The sequence below is a fragment of the Phasianus colchicus genome, chromosome 2, assembly GCF_987193195.1.
Source record: "Phasianus colchicus chromosome 2, bPhaCol1.hap1.1, whole genome shotgun sequence".
Classification (NCBI taxonomy): domain Eukaryota; kingdom Metazoa; phylum Chordata; class Aves; order Galliformes; family Phasianidae; genus Phasianus; species Phasianus colchicus.
In genome coordinates this window covers 59762080-59783075 of record NC_143437.1, presented here as the reverse complement: position 1 = coordinate 59783075, position 20996 = coordinate 59762080, and the positions used below count along the sequence as shown (strand labels likewise).

General features: G+C 40.2%; 1 long non-coding RNA gene across 2 annotated transcripts in view; it reads left to right on the top strand.

The window, feature by feature from the left end:
• LOC149919059 (uncharacterized) overlaps positions 1 to 18445 on the top strand; it is a 34290-nt gene extending 15845 nt beyond the window's left edge. The window contains exons 3-5 of one of the 2 annotated variants that reach the window (XR_016464748.1): positions 6748 to 6872; positions 10386 to 10526; positions 17898 to 18445. This is a non-coding gene — a long non-coding RNA (uncharacterized LOC149919059). Of the gene's footprint in view, positions 1 to 6747; positions 6873 to 10385; positions 10527 to 11543; positions 11654 to 17897 lie in introns of those variants that run through there. The other variant, XR_016464747.1, reaches the window with a different exon arrangement.
• The last annotated feature ends 2551 nt before the right edge of the window (positions 18446 to 20996 follow it).

Here is a 20996-nt window from a genome sequence, read left to right as displayed (position 1 = left end):
AGATTTAGTTTTTCCTGGTGCGGTTGGGAAGCACATGCCATCTATCAATTAAAGAGATTGTTATTGTTGTGGTAAGTGGCATTAGGTGTCTGCAAAGGAGCTCTAGGATCCTTTAGGCAAAAGGTCTGTCCAAAAAGTATACCCTACACACGCTTTGTGTATGTGAAGACTTTGTGCTAGCAGCACATGCTATTGGCACTGTTAGATCTTTTAAGAGAGCTGCTGGATAAATGGAGCTGGGCACAAACAAGGGAGACTCTGCGTTGGTCCCTGATTAGAATCAGTGCTTAAGACAATGCTGGTCTTGGAGAGCAGGCATTGGCACTGAGTTAGGATTCCTAGGAGATGGAAATGACTTTTTCTCTCAGGGCTACCACTCCTACTAGCTGGAGACATGAGCCCCTCTCCCGCCCTCCCCCACCCCCCCGCTGGCTCCCCCACCTTGCAGCAAATTTGACTTGATATCAGACTCATTACTCAAGTTTCCTTAATTCAGGCAATGTGACAGGCAGCAGAATACTGGCGAAACATCAAGCAATGGGTATAGCCACCCTGCAGCTAGGATCCACAAGTTTACTAGTCTTACTCTCTCCATAAACAAAATATTTCTAAAACTTAGTATTGTTAATTAGCTACATAGATGACTGTACATATTTCATATGTATGAACAGTAACCATTGTGCTACAAAAATTGCTGACCACACAAATATCCTCATCATTGCTATTGGAGCTTGTCCTGTTTGCACTTATTTTCAGTAAAGCTGCATGTCTTGGTCTAGCTAGGTTGCAGACCTCTTGCTTGCATTAACCTGTCAGCATCTCCAGGACTTAGCATTATTCAGCATCTTAGCATTATTCAACATCTTTACATCATTCAGAGTCAGTAGTAGCTGACAAGTTCCCTGCTGGTTGCTACATACCATCTTCCTGAGCAGTAACCACCCTGCTTATGCCCCAGCTGGTCTTTTACCAAGCTGGGATTTTGTGTACAAATAAAGGCTAGATTATATCCCAAATCTGTACTGCTTGAAAACCAAGTTGCCATTTAATGTAATTTTGCAGCATAGCATGGGACAGCCTCATCATGCCTGGCACAGACAACTGTTCTCTGTAGATTTCTGTCCTGCGGAACAAGCACTCCTTGCAGGGCAGGTCAGCAATGTTTCTCTCAAAAAATGTCCCTGAAGGGAAGCGCAGTGTTCCTGCCAAGCTTCCTGTGTAAATCGTGCACCACAGCCTGCAGCATGCTGCTAGGAATCAGCCCACACCCAAGGTGGGCTCTAACAAACTTCGCTTGTAATGCTGGTGAGTACCCTGTGCTAAGCAGTGAGAAAAGCTGGGGGAAAAGCAGTAAACAGGAACCTTGCTATATGACTGTTCCATGCAGTTTAGTTAAGCTTCACACTGGCAGTTGAATTTGTTTTAATCTTTATGCCAAAGAGGAGGTGCAGAGGTACAAGTTCACATGAACCAAAGTGAAAGAAAAAATCACAGAAAATCCGGGGTTGGAAGAGGCTATGAAGCTCATCAGATTCAATAATTCCTGGTAAAGAATGAAGCACTAAAGATAAGAAATACCACAGTTTAGTATGATACTTTCCTAAACTCCCTCCAACATGAAAAAGTGTGTATTTTAAATGCAGGTTTTAAAACCTTGGAAACGGCCCTAAAATAGATTACATTATAGGCTTACAGTAATGAAACTTCTGGCTTAACTCTAGATATTTCTTATTATTAATTCAGTCTATACTCAGTTAAGGCTTTCATTAGTATCAGTGGGAATTGTCTCAGTAAAAAAGCATTTTACAAGGTCTGTAAAAGCTGTTTGATTTGATTCAGTTTAATTACAAATAATGATATTTACTTCAGTCATGTGTTGCAACCCTTAGTACTTCTCACTGCTGCTTAAACAGGGATTTAGATGAAAGACTATGGAATATGGCTTTTGTTAGCTTTAAGAGAGACACTGAAACTCCATTCTTTCAGCTTTAAATTTGACATTTCTATGCAGACTAATAAGAGTATGAATGCATACATGCCACATACGGAAAAAAAAACCACACCCAAACCAAACCAAAACAATGCAGTCAAAAGTATTGGATTACAGATTAGTTAAAAATTAATTTAAAAAAAAAAAAAAAATAGAGCAACTGTGTCAACTCATGTCCATTTGTTTTCCCACCCCTTTAATAATTTTTATTTGCAGTTCAGGCTTCCTCCAATTTTTTATTTAATTAAATAGCATATTTTATTTAAAAAATATACATGTGCCAACAACTAATGAAATCCATAAATTTCCCAGCTATGGACAAACTATTTCCCAGCTATGCCATTTTCAATGGGCCAAATTCACCTTCTCATGAAAAACCAGAATGAAATTACATAAACATTATTTAATATACACAGAAATTTTGCCTCAGCGTCATCAATCCTAAATGTCTTGTGCAAAAAAAAAAACACCCCAAAACCCAAAGAACAAAAAACAAACAAAAAACAAAGAAAAACACAAAAATGAATGGATGTAAAAAAGGCAAATTTCCAGAAGTCCTAGAAGTTGATATCAATTTATTCTATAACAAATAATAGAAAGCATTTCCTCAGTCATATTATTTTAACTCCTAGAGGCATGTGTTGTGTAGTCAGATCTCAGCCTCTCTCTCAAGTCAGAGATGTAGCATGATTTAGATCAATAATGTTCAAAATACAAAATAGGCCAATTTTTTCTCTGACATTACTTTATCTTAATGGTATGCTACATTTATTGACAAAAAAATACCACACTTTCCCAAGATTCAAATAATTCTGTACTACATGTATATCCCTTGTGTTTTATTCCCCGCTTTATTATTCTTTGTTTCAAGCAGTAATTCCGTATAGCTGCTGAGAACCACAGCAAACTGGTGAGATACATCTCATGCCCTATTTTCCTTTTAACTATGAAATTATGGAAATTTTTTATGCTACATTTCTTTATGTGAAAAGGCAACTCCGAATGTGGAAGATTTGATGTTGGATATGATTTTATGATATTTCCTAAGTCTTACTCACTAAAATCAGAAGTGAAAAAAACCATATTTCTAAGCTTTGCTTTTTTCTGTAGTGAAAGAGAAATCAACAACAAAATTCTGAAGCTTGCACAAAGAACATGATTATACTTTGTAATATAAGTTCTGTTGTCTGTTGCAGATACATGTTTTCTTTTTGAATCCACTATGTACAAATTCAAATTAAAGCTGAGACTTTCCCCTTCTACTTTCCTCCTACTTCCTGCCAAATTTTTGGATTTTTTTTTCCAAATTCATTATTTCTTTTGCTTATGTGAAAGCATACGTCAAAATCTAGCTCCAAAAATAAATAAACACTGTAATAATTATTGATATGTATTATTTTTCTCAGAGTTCAGTAACACACATTATCTAGTGTTAGCATTTGCTAATACACTCAGAGACAGACATGCAGAAAAGATGTGTTTACAGACAACAAGGCAAAATTTATTCATCATCTGTTGATAAAATGACCACAGTAATCAGAGAAAAAAACAATACTGCAATCCATGTTTTCATATTCATAATTCAAACAAAAGTGATACAATGGTTGGAGGGGAACTTGTCTAATTGAGTTTTGAGTATCTCCAAAAGTGGAGATTCTATGTCTTTCCCAGGCACTTACTCCAGTGTTTGGCTGCACTCTGTGGGGGAAAACATACTTTCTAACTGGAGTTTTCCTTCTTGCAACTTGCATCCGTTGCTTCTTGTCCTACATCAGTCCAAAGTATGCTACATCTTTTCAAAGTAGTTATGAGCAGTAGTAGGCACCCAGCCAAGCCTTCTCCTCTTAACACTGAATAGTTCCAGCTCTCTCAGCTTTTTCACAAACCTGTGCTCCAGTCCTTGGTATCCTTTGCTAGACTCACTGCGAAGCTCCGTGTCTCTCTTTTACTGGGGAACCCAGAACTAGATCCAGCACTCCAAGTGTCTCACAGGTTCTCAACAGAGAAGAATCATCTCCTTCAACCTGCTGGTGACACTTGGCCTAATGAAGCCCTGTAAGAGGTAGATGCATGCATGTGAAGCTGCAAAAGGCAAAAGGCAAATGGTCTCTTGCCATTGCTTAGGTAAGATAATCAAGCAGGGGCAAAAGTAAAGTAGAAGTGGAAAATGACTTTGAAAAAAAAGGACAAGATTTAGAAGTAGTGCCATGTAAAAGTGATGTTGCAACAGGATTGAAGGATAGATATATTCATTTTATTCTGATTTTGTCATGATAATAGCAGAAGATATGAGTGACACTGTAGTGAGACTATGATCAGGATCATCACAGCTCCAAAATATCCAATAGTTCAAGTAGAAAATATAGGTCAGAATCTCAAAGAGCAAATTCAAATGATGAATACATAAGGAATCATGACAAATCAAGAAACACGCAAAATGTATTTTCTACATAAGCACAGAAAGCATGTGTATTTCTCCTCATGAATTTTACCTGGGAAGTATCAGAAATTTCAAAGTCTCTTGCTTTCCTGCTTTCAACTCCTTGTAGAGTGTTTGTGCTAAACAAATATTACCAACATTAAAAAAAAAGCCATAATGAATTAAAATCAGCCTTCTCAAATTGCTGAAACTTTATTTAGAGATGTCTTAGAATACTTGTTCTCCTTTCATACAGATGGTCTTAAGGAAAAAAAACATAGTCAGCCCTGAGTTTGTAATGGGAAAAATGTGCATGCACTCACGCACATGCAAACATATTTAGCAAGCATTTTGATGTTGGTTTAACCATCCCTTTCCTTCTTTGCCTCAGAAAGAATAGAAGAAAGGATGCTGCAAATCTTTTAATCTCATTACACAATGATGACTTCCACCATCACCAGTGGTGATGTCCTCCAAAATAAAAGGCCAAACTCTCTTCAGCTTTGCAAATCTCCTTGAAATGTGAAATCTGAAAAACTACATGACTGAAATCACTAGTAGTAGAATCAGCGCACAATCAAATTACATAATGTAACAAATTATGTAAGAAATTACATAATGCAACATCCCTCATAGTTCCAAAACTTTGCTTCATGGAAGGCTTGCATACTTTCCATGAGACCTCACACTTTCACCAGCTGTCAATGTTAATTTGCCATTGTAGCAATATAGAAGACTGTGAGAGCCATGTTTGCATCTCAGTCCTGAGAAACTGTAAGGTTGCCATAAGATGCAAAGTGGGAAAATATACTGAAAATATCCCTTATGTGGACAAGACTTTGGAAAGTGAAATGACTTGTCTGGGTTTACAAACCAAAGGCCACCCAGCCCCACTGCTGGCTGGGCCTGTGTTCAAGTCGGCAGTAACATATTTCTTGCAGGAGACACTCCTCAGCTATAGTCTAGAGACTCTCGCAGACTTTCTGATTCAACCAGTATGGCTGGGCATAATAATTTCATTAAACTATTTCTGTGCAGCCTCTTGCTTGTTAGCCTTTCCCCTGGTAGAAGACTATGTTGAAAATAAGCATGTTCTATGCTCCATTCCTAAAACAAACAACATGCAGATAAATATGGTGCAAAGCACTTACCACAACTGAAAAATAAACTTCTAACCACAGTGAAGGAGGGGAAAAGAACTGGGTATTTTGTGGTCCCTGAAGGAAATTGAAATCTGTTTTTTGGTAGAGACATGCTTCAAAGGATGAAACCCACCAAACTGGGAAAATGTATCTTTGTTGGGTATGCACACAGCACATATTAATGGTTGCCATAAGTTAAATGGGAAGTACTATTGATATTATTGTCTGTTTGCTATTAAACAAAATCATTTAAGCTTTGTTCTCTTCTCCAGTGGATTAAAGAAAACATCACCCTGAGTAGAATCTGATCAAGTTGCTTTCTAGCATATCATGGTTTGCTACAATATATTTCAGACAGTGGCTGCTGCAAAACATTTTTAATGCCTTGTTTATTATTGTTTTTCTAGAGGAAAAATTGTCCCAGATGTCATTTTATTTTTCTCCAAAATTCCAGTGATGTGCTATACTTTAAAAGAAAACAGATGATAAAGAGTTCTTATAAAGTTTGGTGTCTTTAAGACACTTCACAAACCAACTGAAATTGTTCATGAAAGAAAAAGAGAGAAATGGAAAGAAAGAAAGAGAAAGAGAGAGAGAGAGAGAAAGGAAGAAAAAACAAGAAAGAAGGAAGGAGGGGAGGAAAAAAAGAAGGAAAGAGAGACTCTATGTTGATGTAATTAATGAGTTTGGGCTTTTAAAGTAAAATGACAAGATTTGCTAGACTAGCATTTATATAAACATTCAGAAAAATGTTTGCATGTGTACTTGAGTATTATAAGATTATAAGAAAATTATTTAAATACGTTATTGAAACAGACATTCTCACATCTCCACAGACTTTCAGATGATTTATGGACTTTCCTAATGACAATAATGCAGTAGGCTTTTGCCCATTAGTGAGCAGAACTGGCTTAGTGGTGACCTGGAGATGAAATGTTTACTACCAGTCTCCTGGGCAACCATCTCCCCCTACAGGCACCTTTAAATAAATCTTCCCTCATATATTTTCAAAAGACATTTAGGAAGTATGCCATTTGAGGCTACTGACAATAATTCCAAAAATCCTTTTTGTGTAAGGTTTGTTTTTCTAAGTATTTTGCATAATACAAAGTTTTCTTTTGTTAAGTTTTAAGTAACTTGCAGATCTTAACATGTTTTTTTTTTTTCTTTTGATTTCTCAATGTCTTAAACACTAGTCTGTGGCATGGCACTTTGCCTACAAGCATTCCCACTTTAGACCCTGCTTATGAGCATGAATCTCTGCTACAGCAAGGAATGAAAATGTTCCAGTTTTCTCTCCACATTACCTCACACGCCACAGGTAACCATATCCCTGCAAATCCCAGATTACAATTGAATATTAAGAGAAAAAAGAACAGCAGAAATATAAAAGTTCCTGATCCAAGCTACTACAGTTTTAAGTTTGGGTGTATGAGAGTTAATTATTGTAGGCCAGCGTACATACACACTGAAACATCCACAGAGAAAACAGAACCCAGCACCAAGCTATGTTCTTGGAGATCAACTAATAATTTCTATGTTTGGTAAGAGGGGAATGTAAGAATCTTACATTCTTATATCATTTGTAGTACATTTGTTCTCTCTCCTTATCTTAATTGGGTCATTTTTTTTCCTTCTCCCCAAAAGTGGGACAGGAGGGTGAAAGGATGGAATGATGGCATCAGTGGACAAAGGAAGGGCAACTGATGTCATCTACTTGAAATTCTGCAAGGCCTTTGATATGGTCCTACATCACATCCTTATCTCTAAGTTGAAAATATTTGGATTTGTAGGCTGAACTATTTCAAACAGAAAAGGAAAATCTGGGAGAGTGTATACCCCCTGGTGAGTGATACAGGCAAGCTGGTAACAACAGAAAGGAGAAGGCAAGGTACTCAACAACTTTTTTGCTTTGGTCTTCTCTGATAACTGCTCACCACACAGCCCTCAAATGTTTGTTTGGTAGGAGGGGATAGGGGAAGCAAAGTCCCTCCCACTGTAATCAAAGATCAGGTTTGTGACCACCTGAGGAACCAGAACATCCACAAATCTATGGGTCCCAATGAAATGCATCCTAGAGTCCTGAGGGAATTAGCCGATGTAGTTGCTAAGCCGCTCTCTACAATATTTGAAAAGTTGTGGTAATAAGTTCACTGGTGACTGGAAGAAAGGTAACATCATATCCATTTTTAAGAAAGGTAAAAAGAATGACCCTGGGAACTACCAACCTGTCAGTCTCATATCTGTGCCTGGAAAGACCATGGAGCAGATCCTCCTGGAAGCTATGCTAAGGCACATGGAAGACAGGGAGGTCATACAGGAGAACCAACATGGCTTCACCAAGGGAAAATCCTGCTTGACCAACCTAGTGGCCTTTTGCAATGGTGTCACTGCAACAATAGACAAGAGATGTCATCTATCTGGACTTCAGTAAGGCATTTAACATGGTATCCCAAAACATTCTTCTCTACAAATTGGAAAGATGGGGATTTGATGGGTGGACTATTCAATGGATGAAGAACTGGATGCAGGATTGAGTCCAGACAGTGGTGGTCAATGGCTCAGTGACTGGATGGAGATCAGTGATGAGTGGTGCCCCATAGGGTCAGTGTTGGGTCCGATACTCTAATATCTTCTTCAGTGACATTGACAGTGGGGTCGAGCACACCCTCAGCAAGTTTGCAGATGACAACAAGCTGTAGGGTGCATTCAACACACCAGAGGGACTGGATGCCATCCCAACGGACCTAGACAGGCCTGAGCAGTGGGCCCAAGTGAACCTCATAAGGTTCAACAAATCCAAAAGCAAGATCTTCCAACTGGATCAAGGCAACCCCATTACCAATACAAGCTGGGGGATGAAAGGATTGAGCACAGCCCTGATGAAAAAGACCTGAAGGTACTGGTAGATGGGAGGATGGACATGAGCCAGCAATGTGCCTTTGCAGACCAGAAAGCCAACAGTATCCTGGGCTATATCAAAAGAAGTGTGGCCAGCAGGTTGAGGGAGGTGATCCTGCCTCTCTACTCTGCACTGATGAAGTCTCACCTGGAGTACTATGTCCAGAAGTGGAGCCCTCAGTACAGGAGAGACACAGAATTTTGGAGCATGTCCAGATGAGGGCCACAAAAATGATCCAAGGGATGGAACACCTCTCCTACAAGGACAAGCTGAAAGAGCTGGAACTGTTCATTCTGGAGAAGAGAATGCTGTGAGGTGACCTGATAGCAGCCTTTCAATATCTAATGGGAAGTTACAGGAAAGAAAAGGACAGACTCTTTAGGAGGGTCTGTGGTGATAGGACAAGGGGAAATGGCTCCACGCTTAAAGGGGACAGATTTAGTTTGGGTATTTAGCTGTGTATGTCTGTTCATTGCAGGCAAGTTGACTTGATGATCTTAAAAGTCCCTTCCAACTCTAACGTTAGATGGTCATATCAAGAATGTTGTGGTCAATGGCTCTGTGTGAAGGTGGAGCTGGTCATGAGTGGTATCCCCCACGGGTCTGTCTTGGGACCAGTGCTCTTCAACAACTTTATCAATGACATAGACAGTGGGACTGAGTGTACCTCATCAAGGTTGAGGATGACACCAAACTGAGTGTTGCAGTTGATATGAAGGAAGGGATGTCATCAAAAGAGACCTGGACAAGCTAGTGTAATATCATTACAATAATGTAATGATATTCAACAAGATCAAGTTCAAGGTGTTGCACTTGAGTTGGGGCAATCCCTGATATGTATACAGACTGGGAGATATTTTTTGGAGGGAGCAGAGCCCTGCAGAGAAGGATTTGGGGGTTCTAGTGGATGAAAAGCTGGACAAGAGCCAGCAGTGTGCACTTGCAGCCTAGAAGGCCAACTATATAATAGGTTGCATCAAAGGAGAGGTGATCAGCAAGACAAGGGAGGTGATTGTCCCTCTCTACTCTGCCCTTCTGATGCCCCCTCTGGAGTACTGTGCTCAGATCTGCAGCCTTCAACATAAGAAAGATGCAGAGCTGTTGGAGCAGCTTCAGAGGAGGGCCATGAAAATGATCAGAGGGCTGGAGAACCTCTCCTATTAGGAAAGGTTGAGGGGTTTGGCTTTTTCCACCTTGGAGAACTAGGGGAAACTTCATTGTGGACCTCCAATACCTAAAGGAAGCTGGTAAACATGAAGAAGACTTTTTACACAGTCTGATAGTGACAGAACAATGGGGGATGGTTTTAAACTAAAAGAGTAGAGATTTAGATTAAGCATTAGGAGGAAATCTTTTATTCAGAGAGTGGTGAGACACTGGAACATGTTGCCCAGAAAAGCTGTGGATACTCCATCTCTGGATGCATTCAAGGCCAGGATGGAAAGGGTCCTCTGTAGCCTAATCTACTGGGTGACAGCCCTGCCCATGGCAGTGAGGTTGGAACTAGATGACCTCTAGTAATTCTATGATTCCATGAAAACAAATAAATATATGCAAAAAAAAACTTAAATAGAGAAAGCATACTGAAATCTGCAACACGGTAAAGATTTTAAAATGATGAAACAAATGTAGTACGTAAGGGCAAAAAGCTACAGAATGTGTTTGAATGCTGTCTTTGGGGAAAAAAAGGCAATGAATTTTACATTTTAGGGGAGAATCAGGTATTTCAGTAAACTGTGTATATCATGATCACATGAAGAGTTGTGCAACAAACATCTTGCTCCAAGCCAAATGTGAAGTGACTGGGGAAATGGATGTTGGCTGGGATTATTAGAAATCATGTACATGATTGCTCAACAATGCAGCTGTAAGTTGAAGAGTAAAGACAACTTTATGGAATAAGAAATAATTGAAGTGTTTTATTCTCCCCAGTGGGATGGTGAGAACTGATGAAGCAAAGCTTGGTGGTCTCCCTACAGGGCATTCATGGATGCTATTGCAGGTCAGGTGTGGGACTGCAGAGTCTTTTGAGACATCTTCATGGTCCACTGCAAGCCAGGAAAGTATGGACAGGTGGGTATCAAAGACAGTGATGGAAAGGGGAAAAAAATGACCCAATATTTTGTCTATGAGAGCTGGAATCAGTCCCATTTAAAAAGAACATTAGGAATAGATGACTTTTAAAGGACCCTTCCAATTCAAACAATTCTATGATTCTATGATTCTGTGAATTCCTCTAATCAGGCTTTAAACTGGAAGGGGGTAGATTTAGACTTGATATTAGGAAGAAATTCTTTACTGTGAGGGTGGTGAGACGCTGGAACAGGTTGCCCAGTGAGGTTGTGAATGCCCCACCCTGGAGGCACTGAAGGCCAGGCTGGATGGGACAATGTGGTCTAGAGAGAGGTATTCCTGCCTGTAGCAGGAGGGTTGGAACTGGATGATCTGAAAGGTCCCTTCCAACCCAAACCATTCTATGATTGTATGACCACATTTGTTTAACTAGGACACTAGTTAATAACCAGAAAGATTGTCCTGATGTTTTTCCCAGCCTTCTGCCTAGAATGAAACCCTACTTCCATTTTCTACTTCCATTTTCTACCGCCCTACTTACCTTTTGGCTTGCCAAGAAATATCAAAATGCCTTGTATAAAGGAATAATTTAATGTTCCTCAACTCACTGCACAGCTAGAAACTAGTAAATTGTGAGCCAAGGGAACTGTTTAGTTATCAAGTTTTGAAGGTCAATAAAGAAGATGATTCTTTTGTATTGTGGATTTCTTCATTAAGAAATACTTTTTCCTAATATCTAGTTTAAAGCCTCTCTATTTAATATTAATTTGATTATTTCTTGCCATAAGAACAGGAGATGTGATGAACAATTTATCTTGTTTAGAACTATTTACATATTAGAAAACAGCCATGAAGTCCTCCCTCATTTTTGTCAGTTCCAGACTAAACAAACCACTTTTTCCAGACCTTCTCATAAGCCAGGCTTCCTTTGCCTCTGCTTTTTCTTCTTTATATTCTTGATAATTCCTTCACAGAGGTTAGTGTCCCTGGGGTTTCAGGTTCCTTTCATTTTCCTAGGTGTAGTCTGGACAGTCAACATCTCACCAGAATAAGAGGAGACAATGAACTCCTAGCTTTGACAAGTAATATTTCTGAAGTTGCACTCCAGGTATCTTTGACCTTCACAATAACCACTGTTCATCTATGATAAATAAAAGTAAATTATAGTGAGAATTTCAGAGATCCTCATTGTCTTGCTGGAAGATTTAAGGGTGTTAGAATATTCTTCTCAAATTGTCCTATAATTCCATAATATATATCTGGCAGTTAAGGAAGGAATGGCAGCTTGGACTTTAATTTTTAGAGTTTTCATATGATGAAGAGTAAGAAATGGGCACACATCTTACTGACTAAAACCACAAGAGAAAAAAAAAAGGAAAAAAAGAGATTTTTAAAGAGAAAAGGCTATACAGAGGTTTTTGTCCTTCAGGAGCTCACCAGGCTACTTTTGTAGGGGACTTTTTTACAAGAGACTTCTCTATTAGAAAAATTCAGGCAATTGTACTCTACTATGGGGGGCAAGTTCAAGAAATCGCTATACTCAATGATTCTCAAGGAGTGTTTTTCAGAGCACCATCAGGCAGTCTTGTATTGATTACATGGCAGTCTCAGTGGGGCATTTTGTGCATTCAAAATAATAGAATTCCCTGTAAATACAGGGATAATAGTGACAGACATTTTTAAGGCAAACTGTTTACCAGAAACATCCTATGAGAAAAGCACATAATAGACAAGAATATCCCTCAGGCAGTTGCTATGTACTGAAAGAGACTTAGAAGAGTTTTTTGTTGTTTTGCTTTTGTTAGTTCTGCTCGTCTAGTACCCAGGATGAAACTGAGAGAATCAAGACCTAACTTGTTAAGTTTGGGGCTTTTTGAGGCTTAAAAGGACACCTTGTCCTTCTACTCAATGAAAGAGATATTTTTGCCAGGTATTTTCTTTCTGTTCCTCGTAGTTATTACAAAATTTGTCTTATCCATGGCTGGGATGTTTCAGTTCCAGCTGGTTGTTCTGTTACCGGCTAGCGAGGTCTGGCGAAATGACAACTCTGAAAATGCTGGTAGACACAGAAACAGAAGAAGACACAGCAGTTTTTTTGCACTCTCATTGTGAAAACAAAGTATTTGACATGCTGCCCTGGCATCTGTGGTAGTGTGCATAGCTGTAATATTTTGTGGGATATTTTGGTGCATGAATGTGAAAAAGATAGAGGGAGGGAGGAAGAGGGGGGAAAAGAGAAATACACTGAGTAAAGCCTCCTATAGAGTATGAAAGAGCAACAGAAGAAATACTACAACAATCTGTTTCATAAGCTACTAACATTCACAGAGTGCTGCCTTTTACACCAGATGATGCTGGGCCATGTCCTGATTGCACCGGTACAGGGACTCACTTCATGTATAAATTATAAAATCTCAAATAACATAAATTAACTAACCATAGCAATAAATCATCAAGATGGGCAAAATGGGAATTTATCTGTTGTTCATAATTAGTTGTGTTGCAAATGTGCAGTAATTCCCGATTTAACTACAGAATTGAAGCTGGTAGTGATAAAGGAGGGGGGAGAATGATTTCTCATCATTTCAGATCTTTGGCATAAGCTGTGTTTAATTTGTGAAAGACACATTAAACAGGATGTAAGGGGACAGTCTGAAAGCTGTAAATTACAGAGTCCGATTTAAGCCCCTGAACAATCGCTTTTTATTTGAAGGACTTTCTGGAAGCTCAGGCACTTGTGACCTTGATACATAAAAGCCTTCATTTAAAAGACATCGTGGTTGAGAAACTAAAGGAAACACACTCAAAGGAGGAATGTAATTTTTCTTCTTCTGCTGAAGTTGCTCTGGAAAAAGTAAAATTCATACAGTGTCATGACCCAAGTCTTCATTTTGAATTTCCCACATTTGTCGGACTTAGCCTTTTATAAGCATCATGATGTTTCTCAAAAACAAAAATGTATTAGTAAAAATGTTCCTTCCTAATGTTCCACTAAAGAGGCTAGTGTATCCTGTAGGAGCACAGTAACCACAACTCAACTGCTTTTTGCTAGGACCCCACATGTACGCCATCTCTGCTCTATCAGGCATACACATACGCTTGTAGGACTGCAAAGATGGACTACAACTGTCTTTCAATGCTAAACTCAGATTTTCTTCTGTAGCCATGAAATCTGCACAAAGGGAACACTGGTCCTCAGACTGGCAGTTTAGACAACTTCACTTTGACTGTGAATGTATTACAGTAACTGAGATTTAAGGTAAGGTTATTGTAATTTAACAGCAACTGATTTTCAGTAGGGTGTGAAGGGTCTACTATGTTTTAACGCATTTTTAAAAAGAAGTTTCTTGTCTTTTCTCTACAGAGAAAGACAATGAAAATATAAATTATTCTCCCAGCGAGAAGCATAAACAAAGAAATGGGAATAGAGCATTAACTACAATGGTAACATTAAAAGATAATTGTGTTTGTAAATCAAGGGTGATTTCATGACTGGCTTAGCCCATTTTATGAGCAAACTTTTGCCAAAGCCACAGTCCCTCCTTCACTATCTCCTGTTACACATCTTCCTACTTCCCTTTACTGACAACAGCAATCTTGGGAGATCTCACACCACCTTGGATCAGTCAGGTAAGAAAAAGGAAAGTGAGAGTAAAAAATATCTTTACTGAACCTCCTCCCTGCTTACTGAAGTATGAGGGTGAGGGAAAAGCTGCAGACCTTAAAAGAAAAGCAGGAAGGGAGAGAAATATGTCAAATGATCCAGACAACTCCAGCTGATACAAATCTAACACCGATATATTCAAGCATATTTGTATCAAGTGAAGCTGATAAAAAACAGTCACTGCTGTCAAATGACTTCTGCAGCTAATCTCCCAGTAAGCACTGGCTTCATCAGAGCTTTTATTTCACATACTTTTACACGTGATAATATGTTTTAGTGTTTTTCTTTATCTTACATCACCGCTTTTCCAAACTGATTGAGGAAACAGCACTGGATTATTTCAGAGTGAAACTAATCTAACTATAGCAATCTCACCATAAGTCACCCACACTAATTCCTAAGTCACCCAGTTTCTCCCATAGTCAGAAACGAGATAGGCAGTTTCAGGTCTGGTATAGATAGGGGGAATAACTCCTAAATGCTCTCCACAAGACTAAGTCCATAAGACTAAGTGATGATCATTCAGAGAAATTAAATAGCATTTCAGAATAGTCTTCAGACTATTCAGGAACTGAAGATTCTAGATTGGGAAAGACTGGGATTCTAGACTGGGAAAAGAGACAACAGAGTGATGTCTGCAAAACAATGAATGCACTGAAGAAAATGCTTGGGGATTAACTTTTTTACTGTTTCTTTCAATATATGAAGCAGGAAACATCACATGAAAGGAAGTAAAATCCAGATTTGGAGCAAACAAAAGGAGATGGTACTTCATGTGACACAATTCTGAAGCTGTTCTTGTTGAAGAAAAAGGTTTGCTTATGCTACAAGGCAGACTAGATAGTCAGAATAGATGCACATCAAAAATTAGTAAATAGACCCTCTGAATTAGATCCCTCCAAATTGTTCTGACCCTCCAACTGGATGTGGAAGAGGACTTAAAGAGGGAAGAACTCTTCATGCCATGGCATTACTTACACGTTAATCATCATCATATGTGTAGGAGAAGGAATATCAGATAATTCATGCATTCATTCCCAAATAGTACAGACGTTTCTGTGGCCACTCCTATATCACATGCTGACAAAGCGTCATGAAAGCGCTTCCCAAGATGGACATCTAATTTTCATACATCTAAATTAGGTGTGATGAAGGCCTTGTCTTTTCCTTATAGCAGCAGACAAAGTGGCATGAAGTTCCACATAATAAAGAGCAAATATCTGACATCAGCAAGAAAAGCAGAAAAGGTTTCAATGGAAAGCAGGACTGAGTACAGTACTTTAGAGACATGATAGTTAAAGGAAGAAGCAAACCAGAGAACATTTAAGAAGAAAATAGCACTCTGACCCTTTCTGAATTAAACACTATCAATCAAGTTTAAATTTAGCTCCTACATGGTCCCAGACGAAAAGAAGGCAGGCAGGGCAAGGAAAGCTTAACGCCTGAGAATATTTGTATTGCATGGCAAGGAAAACAAGTCTAAAGTCAACAAAGGGCAGCCTGTAAAAACAAATAGCCTGATGAGAATGTTGCTGCCACCAGAAAGCTCATTAGCAGCCAGAAGCAGAACTGTCCCTCTGCTCTTTCTTTGCTGACTGCCCCCAGCCCAGTGCTACCGCAGTGCTTCTGACTCAGCTGCTGCCTCCCTCTTAGCGTAACCCTGAGCACTTGCCAGTACCCACACAATGCACCCCCTCAGAATGAGAAGTATTTCCCCGGGGTGGGCTGGGTTGGGCTGTATTGGGAGGCAGGAGTGGAAAAAGAGCAGGAAATATCTAAGCTTTGTTTCAAGTAATAGTAATATATACATACACACATAGTAATTGTCTTTTTCTTCTCTAAGATAAACCAGCAGAGGGAAAATCTGGGTGTAAAATGATGAGAATAAACACTGCCATGCCCACCAACAAGCACATGGGATTTCAGAAATCATGTGAATTCCAAAACCAATGTCCCATCTGTCATCACCTATTCACTGCGGGGGGAGTCACAGCTGCAGGGCAATGAGACGCTCCATTTCCTCCCGGTGCATGGGAAAATACAGTCACGCACTTAGACAGGGCTGAGATATTTAGTGAACAGTAAGGAACATAAAATATATATTTTTATCCATGAGAGACAAAATATAATTTTTACAATTCTGCTTTTAGATTTAGATTTCACCTTAAAATGAGCAGTTTGAGATGTCAGAGTCGATTTATACAGCATTTTAAGATTTTGCACCTGTGGTTCTCACGCTGGTCACAAAGCTCTTCTCTCAAGTTTATCTTACCATAAGGCACAGTATCAGTTCTTCCAGGTGACAAAGTTGTACTAGGAAGGGTTATAAAGGACATCCAACTCCATGTTTTTGATTGCAAATCTCTCTCTGTCATTTTATCTTCTCTGTTTGGACCACCAAACTGCTAGGCAAAATGGACAAAATGTAAAAATTCTTGGGAATTTGCTCAAATGTAGCAAGTTGAAAGCGAACCTCTGTTCTCTACACAGATCCAAATACTTGTACACATCTTCATAACACCTTGCACCTCCCCAGTTCTTCTGCACTACCTTGCTTCTTCCCTTTTCAAGCCCATTCAGGCATGTTAACCAGCTAACACCTCAGCGATGTCCTAGTACCTTAGCCAGTGGTATATATACACAGAATTATAAAATCATAGAATGGCCTGGGTTGAAAAGGACCACAATGATCATCTAGCTTCAACCCCCTGCTATGAGCAGAGTCACCAATGTCTAGACGAGGCTGCCACATCCAGCCTGGCCTTGAATGCCTCCAGGGATGGGGCATCCACAACCTCCTTGGGCAACCTGTTCCACCCTTTGTGTGAAAAACTTTCTCCAAAAACACACATACGTACATCAACTTGTGACCACTCAAAGTCTGTTTAATATTATGAGCTTTGAGGTTTCACTTATATTAGTGGAAACATCTTAGTAAATGCATTGCCTAGGTCAAATGAACTGACAGGTCCTGTGCAGGTAAGGCAAATAGTGTTTCAGACCCATCCCTTCTAAACTCACTGGCGAAATTCCAGTCAATTTAGCAGAGAAAATCCTGCTCAAAGGCTAACTTCTAATTTCCCTGTTTGCTATGTGTTATCTCAGGGTGCAATGGGAAGATGAATCTCAGAATAAACTCCTTCATTTAGTACCTGTATCATATAACACTCCAATACACAGCTTTATATTGGCTTCCTTCGTTCTGTCTATATCATTTATTTGTCTATTTAGATGCATCCAGAGCAAAAAGAATATCTGTCTAGAGGACCCATGCACCATATTAGACATTTATAAATAAATTCCAATACAGAGCATAAGATCAAAGAAACTAAGATTTGTATCTGATCTCTTAGGAAACAAAACTTAAGTGAAAGGATAAGAACATGGATCACTCTTTCTTATGCAGTTTTCTTTATATGGAATACATAAGCTATAGCAGTATAATTAAAATTGTGCAGGTAAGGTATCCAGCATTTCTGACAATAAGTATGAATGTAAAAAAATCACTATTATACTTATAAATCTATCACTTTGACTAGAGAAACCTGTAATTTTCAACGAGATTTTCTTAAGGGTAATATCTTCTCTATAAATTCTACAGTTAAATGAAAAGTCATCCTGACTTCACTAATATTCTCTCAGGATTTTGATATTGCCTTTTGTGGCATCGAGAGCAATAATGGAATTGCGTTTTCTTTTTCATGCAGACTGAAGAAAGAAAAAGCAGTCTTTCAGAGCTGAAAGCAGCTTCTGCCATTCAGATTTGGTGGCAAGATGGTATGACAAGGCTGGAGGGAAGAAACCTCTCACGTCTCTGTTTTGGAGGTTGCCTTCTGCAGGCCTGAATGGAAATGGAAGAAAAAAATAGGCAGAAAACATAGAAAATTGTGGATTTTCAGGATTAAGGAAAAGTTTGGAATAGCAGCACTGATGTTCCTGACTTCCCCATTGGTCTGACAGCTACCCTAGAGGCTTGGCCATCCTCCATGCTGGGAGGCTTCAGAAGCATTTCTTGCAGTAGACCCTTGTCAGGAGTCAGTTACTTCCCCAAGTTGTGCTTCCCCTAAAAATACCCTCATCTCATGCCTTCTGTAGTCACATAGCTTTGTGTCTCTGTTCCTCCTTCCCCAGAGGAATGAGGTATGTTGAGCCGCTGGCAGTTAACTGTATTTAAAGACATTTTTATTTTCTGAATCATATTCAGCATGATGCTTGTTTTAATTATATTTTATGTGGAGTGCTGTCAGATGCATGCATGAAAGCCCGCCCATAAATAAACATGTCTTTAAAAGTCCTTATTTACTTTCCTCGAGTCAAACCCTGCTCCTTTCCTGAGGAACACAAAAGCCAAGATACAGCCTCTGAAGCCCAACCATAAAACCCTGACAGCACACGACCCAAAGCAGCATCATCTCAGCCTGTCAGTTCTGGATGTGGCTGGATGTGGCTCTGGGCAGCCTGGTCTAGTGGTTGGTGATACTGCCCATGGCAGGAGGGTTGAAACTAGATGATCTTTGAGGTCCTTTTCAACCCAGGCCATTCTATCATTCTATGATTCTATGAACGGTTTGTGAGCAGCTGCCGCAAGGCCCCAGTGGTGCCACCGCAGCTCAGGGACACACGCTCTGGGCTCCATAGCTTGTGCGAGAGCACGGACCGCCTGTGGGTGCAGCCTCAGCCCCAGTGTTGCTGGAGGCGTGCTGGGAACATCACCTGCTGCCAGGCTGGGGCCCTGGGGCTGGTCTGGCATGAGAGTATCAAACAGACATGCCAAGCGTAGGCCTGCCCATAACAGGCCCCCTTTGAGGTCGATAAAAAAAAAGCAATTCATTTTCTGCTCCCGGTCAGGGCCTGTGGCTGAGCAGAGTCTGAGAACAGGCCTGTGAACAGCCTTGGCTGGAGGCCGGCCAGCAGAGCCTGCCCTGCCGGCTTTCACAGGACCTTTCGCTGCCACTGGCGACCCGCAGGCAGCTTGGAGCGCGGCTCGCGCCGGGCGGCCTTCGTGGTCCTCCTCCTCCTCCCGCCCCGCTGCCGTGCCCCCGCAGCGCTTGTTGCCAAGCCAGCTGTCTTCTGACAGGAGAAAATAATCCAGGATCAAGGACGGGAAACTGGAGCTGCGCATGCAGGCAAGATGGGAAACTCATGTTTTGTGGCAACCCCCTCTGCTCATGTGCTCTCCCTGACAAGAAATGAAAGAAAGGGGGAAAAAAAACAGGTAAAAAAAAAAAAAAGAAAAGAAAAGAAAAGAAAAGAAAAGAAAAAGGAAAGCCTCCCAGTGCTTTTTTTCTGCCACCAGTACATTCTCATACTGCTGTTCCCACGGCAGCATTCCCTCACAGCACGCATCCAGCTGCCCAGAAAGCACACAGGCACTGAGAGCACACAGACAATGTAGAGAACCACCCGCGAGGGCCAGGGATTGGCAGGCAGAGTGCGCTCCTCGCTTTTGCCACTCACACCCAGTGCTCCAACTCCCTGCCGCCCCAGACGTCTTCTCACACTGCCGCTGCAGCTCACTCTGTCTGGAAAAATTTTGAGCAAGTGTGTTGCATAGAAGTAGAAAATGGCCTTTTATACATTTCTTTAAAAGAAGCAACTAAAGGCAAGCAACCCACAAGCCGCCTGAGCCAGCCGGCCTGTTAAAAAGCCAGCTACCAGTCAGTGCCGCAATGATAGCCAAGTACCAGCAGTGAGTGGAACCATCTGGTCCTGCTGCCCTGCACCCTGACACCCTCCAGGGGCATTTTTAGCAGAGATGTGCTCACTGCCACAGTTACATTGCCCTAGCAACGGCATCAAAGTATTTGTCAACATGTGAGCAACATGAATGATGGCGCCTTGTCCAAAGGATCTGGACTGTGTGTGTGATTCTTGTTCACAAAAGCCGGTTTCACCACCCGCCTTACAAAGAGCCCAGCCGGGAAACCAAGTGCTGGGAGGGAAACTTGCCTGGTAGTCAGAAACATATTTTTCTTCTAATTGCATAGGAACTGCCTGGGTCCTCTGGAGTCAGCAGCGTCTGTACTATTAAGTAGTAATAAATAGAGGAGAATTTAGTACAGTTCTCAGAAGTATCTTTTATTTTGGTGTAAGTGATTTTCTGAAGAAGCACTGGAAGCCCATTGCACCCTGCCTCCAGATTATGTTAACCTTTTTCTGTTTCCTTAAACTTTTACTGAATTAGGTCTAAGGAAACTGCTTATATCTCTTCATTGTCCTGCTGTCACTAGAATTAAATGAAAACCTGATCACTGAAAACCCTTTTTTCATCAGCTATTTTTTCCCAGATCAGATCAGATGTCAATATAGTCTTTAATAGGAAGGGGCAGGGTCATGTCTGAACAATGTCGTGTTCTTTCAGCAAACAGTACAGGTTTCCTCAGCTTACTTTTCACCCATTCTTTTTCTCACCTAAATAAATAAATAAATAAATAATCAGATTCCTTATTGCTATTCCTCATTTTTCTGCTCGGGTACATGTCAAAGTGCATGTTCTTCCATAACTAACTAATCCTGATGCACATCTTTGTCAATTTACAATGCAGTTTCTCTCCACAACAGTTGAAAATTTGTAGTAAAATGATTTACAAAAATGATACAAACATATGAAAAACTTCCATTAGCTGTCAGAAAAATGTCACAACAGGTGAAGTTTGCAAGAACTTTGCTTCTGTGACATACAGCCCAGTCCTTCTTTGTTTAGTCAACAACTCAACAGCAGACAGAACTTGAAAAAGAATATTGATCCTGGGATAAAAATGGTCAACTGAAATCCAATCCAAGTAGAACCTAACCTTAAAATTTGT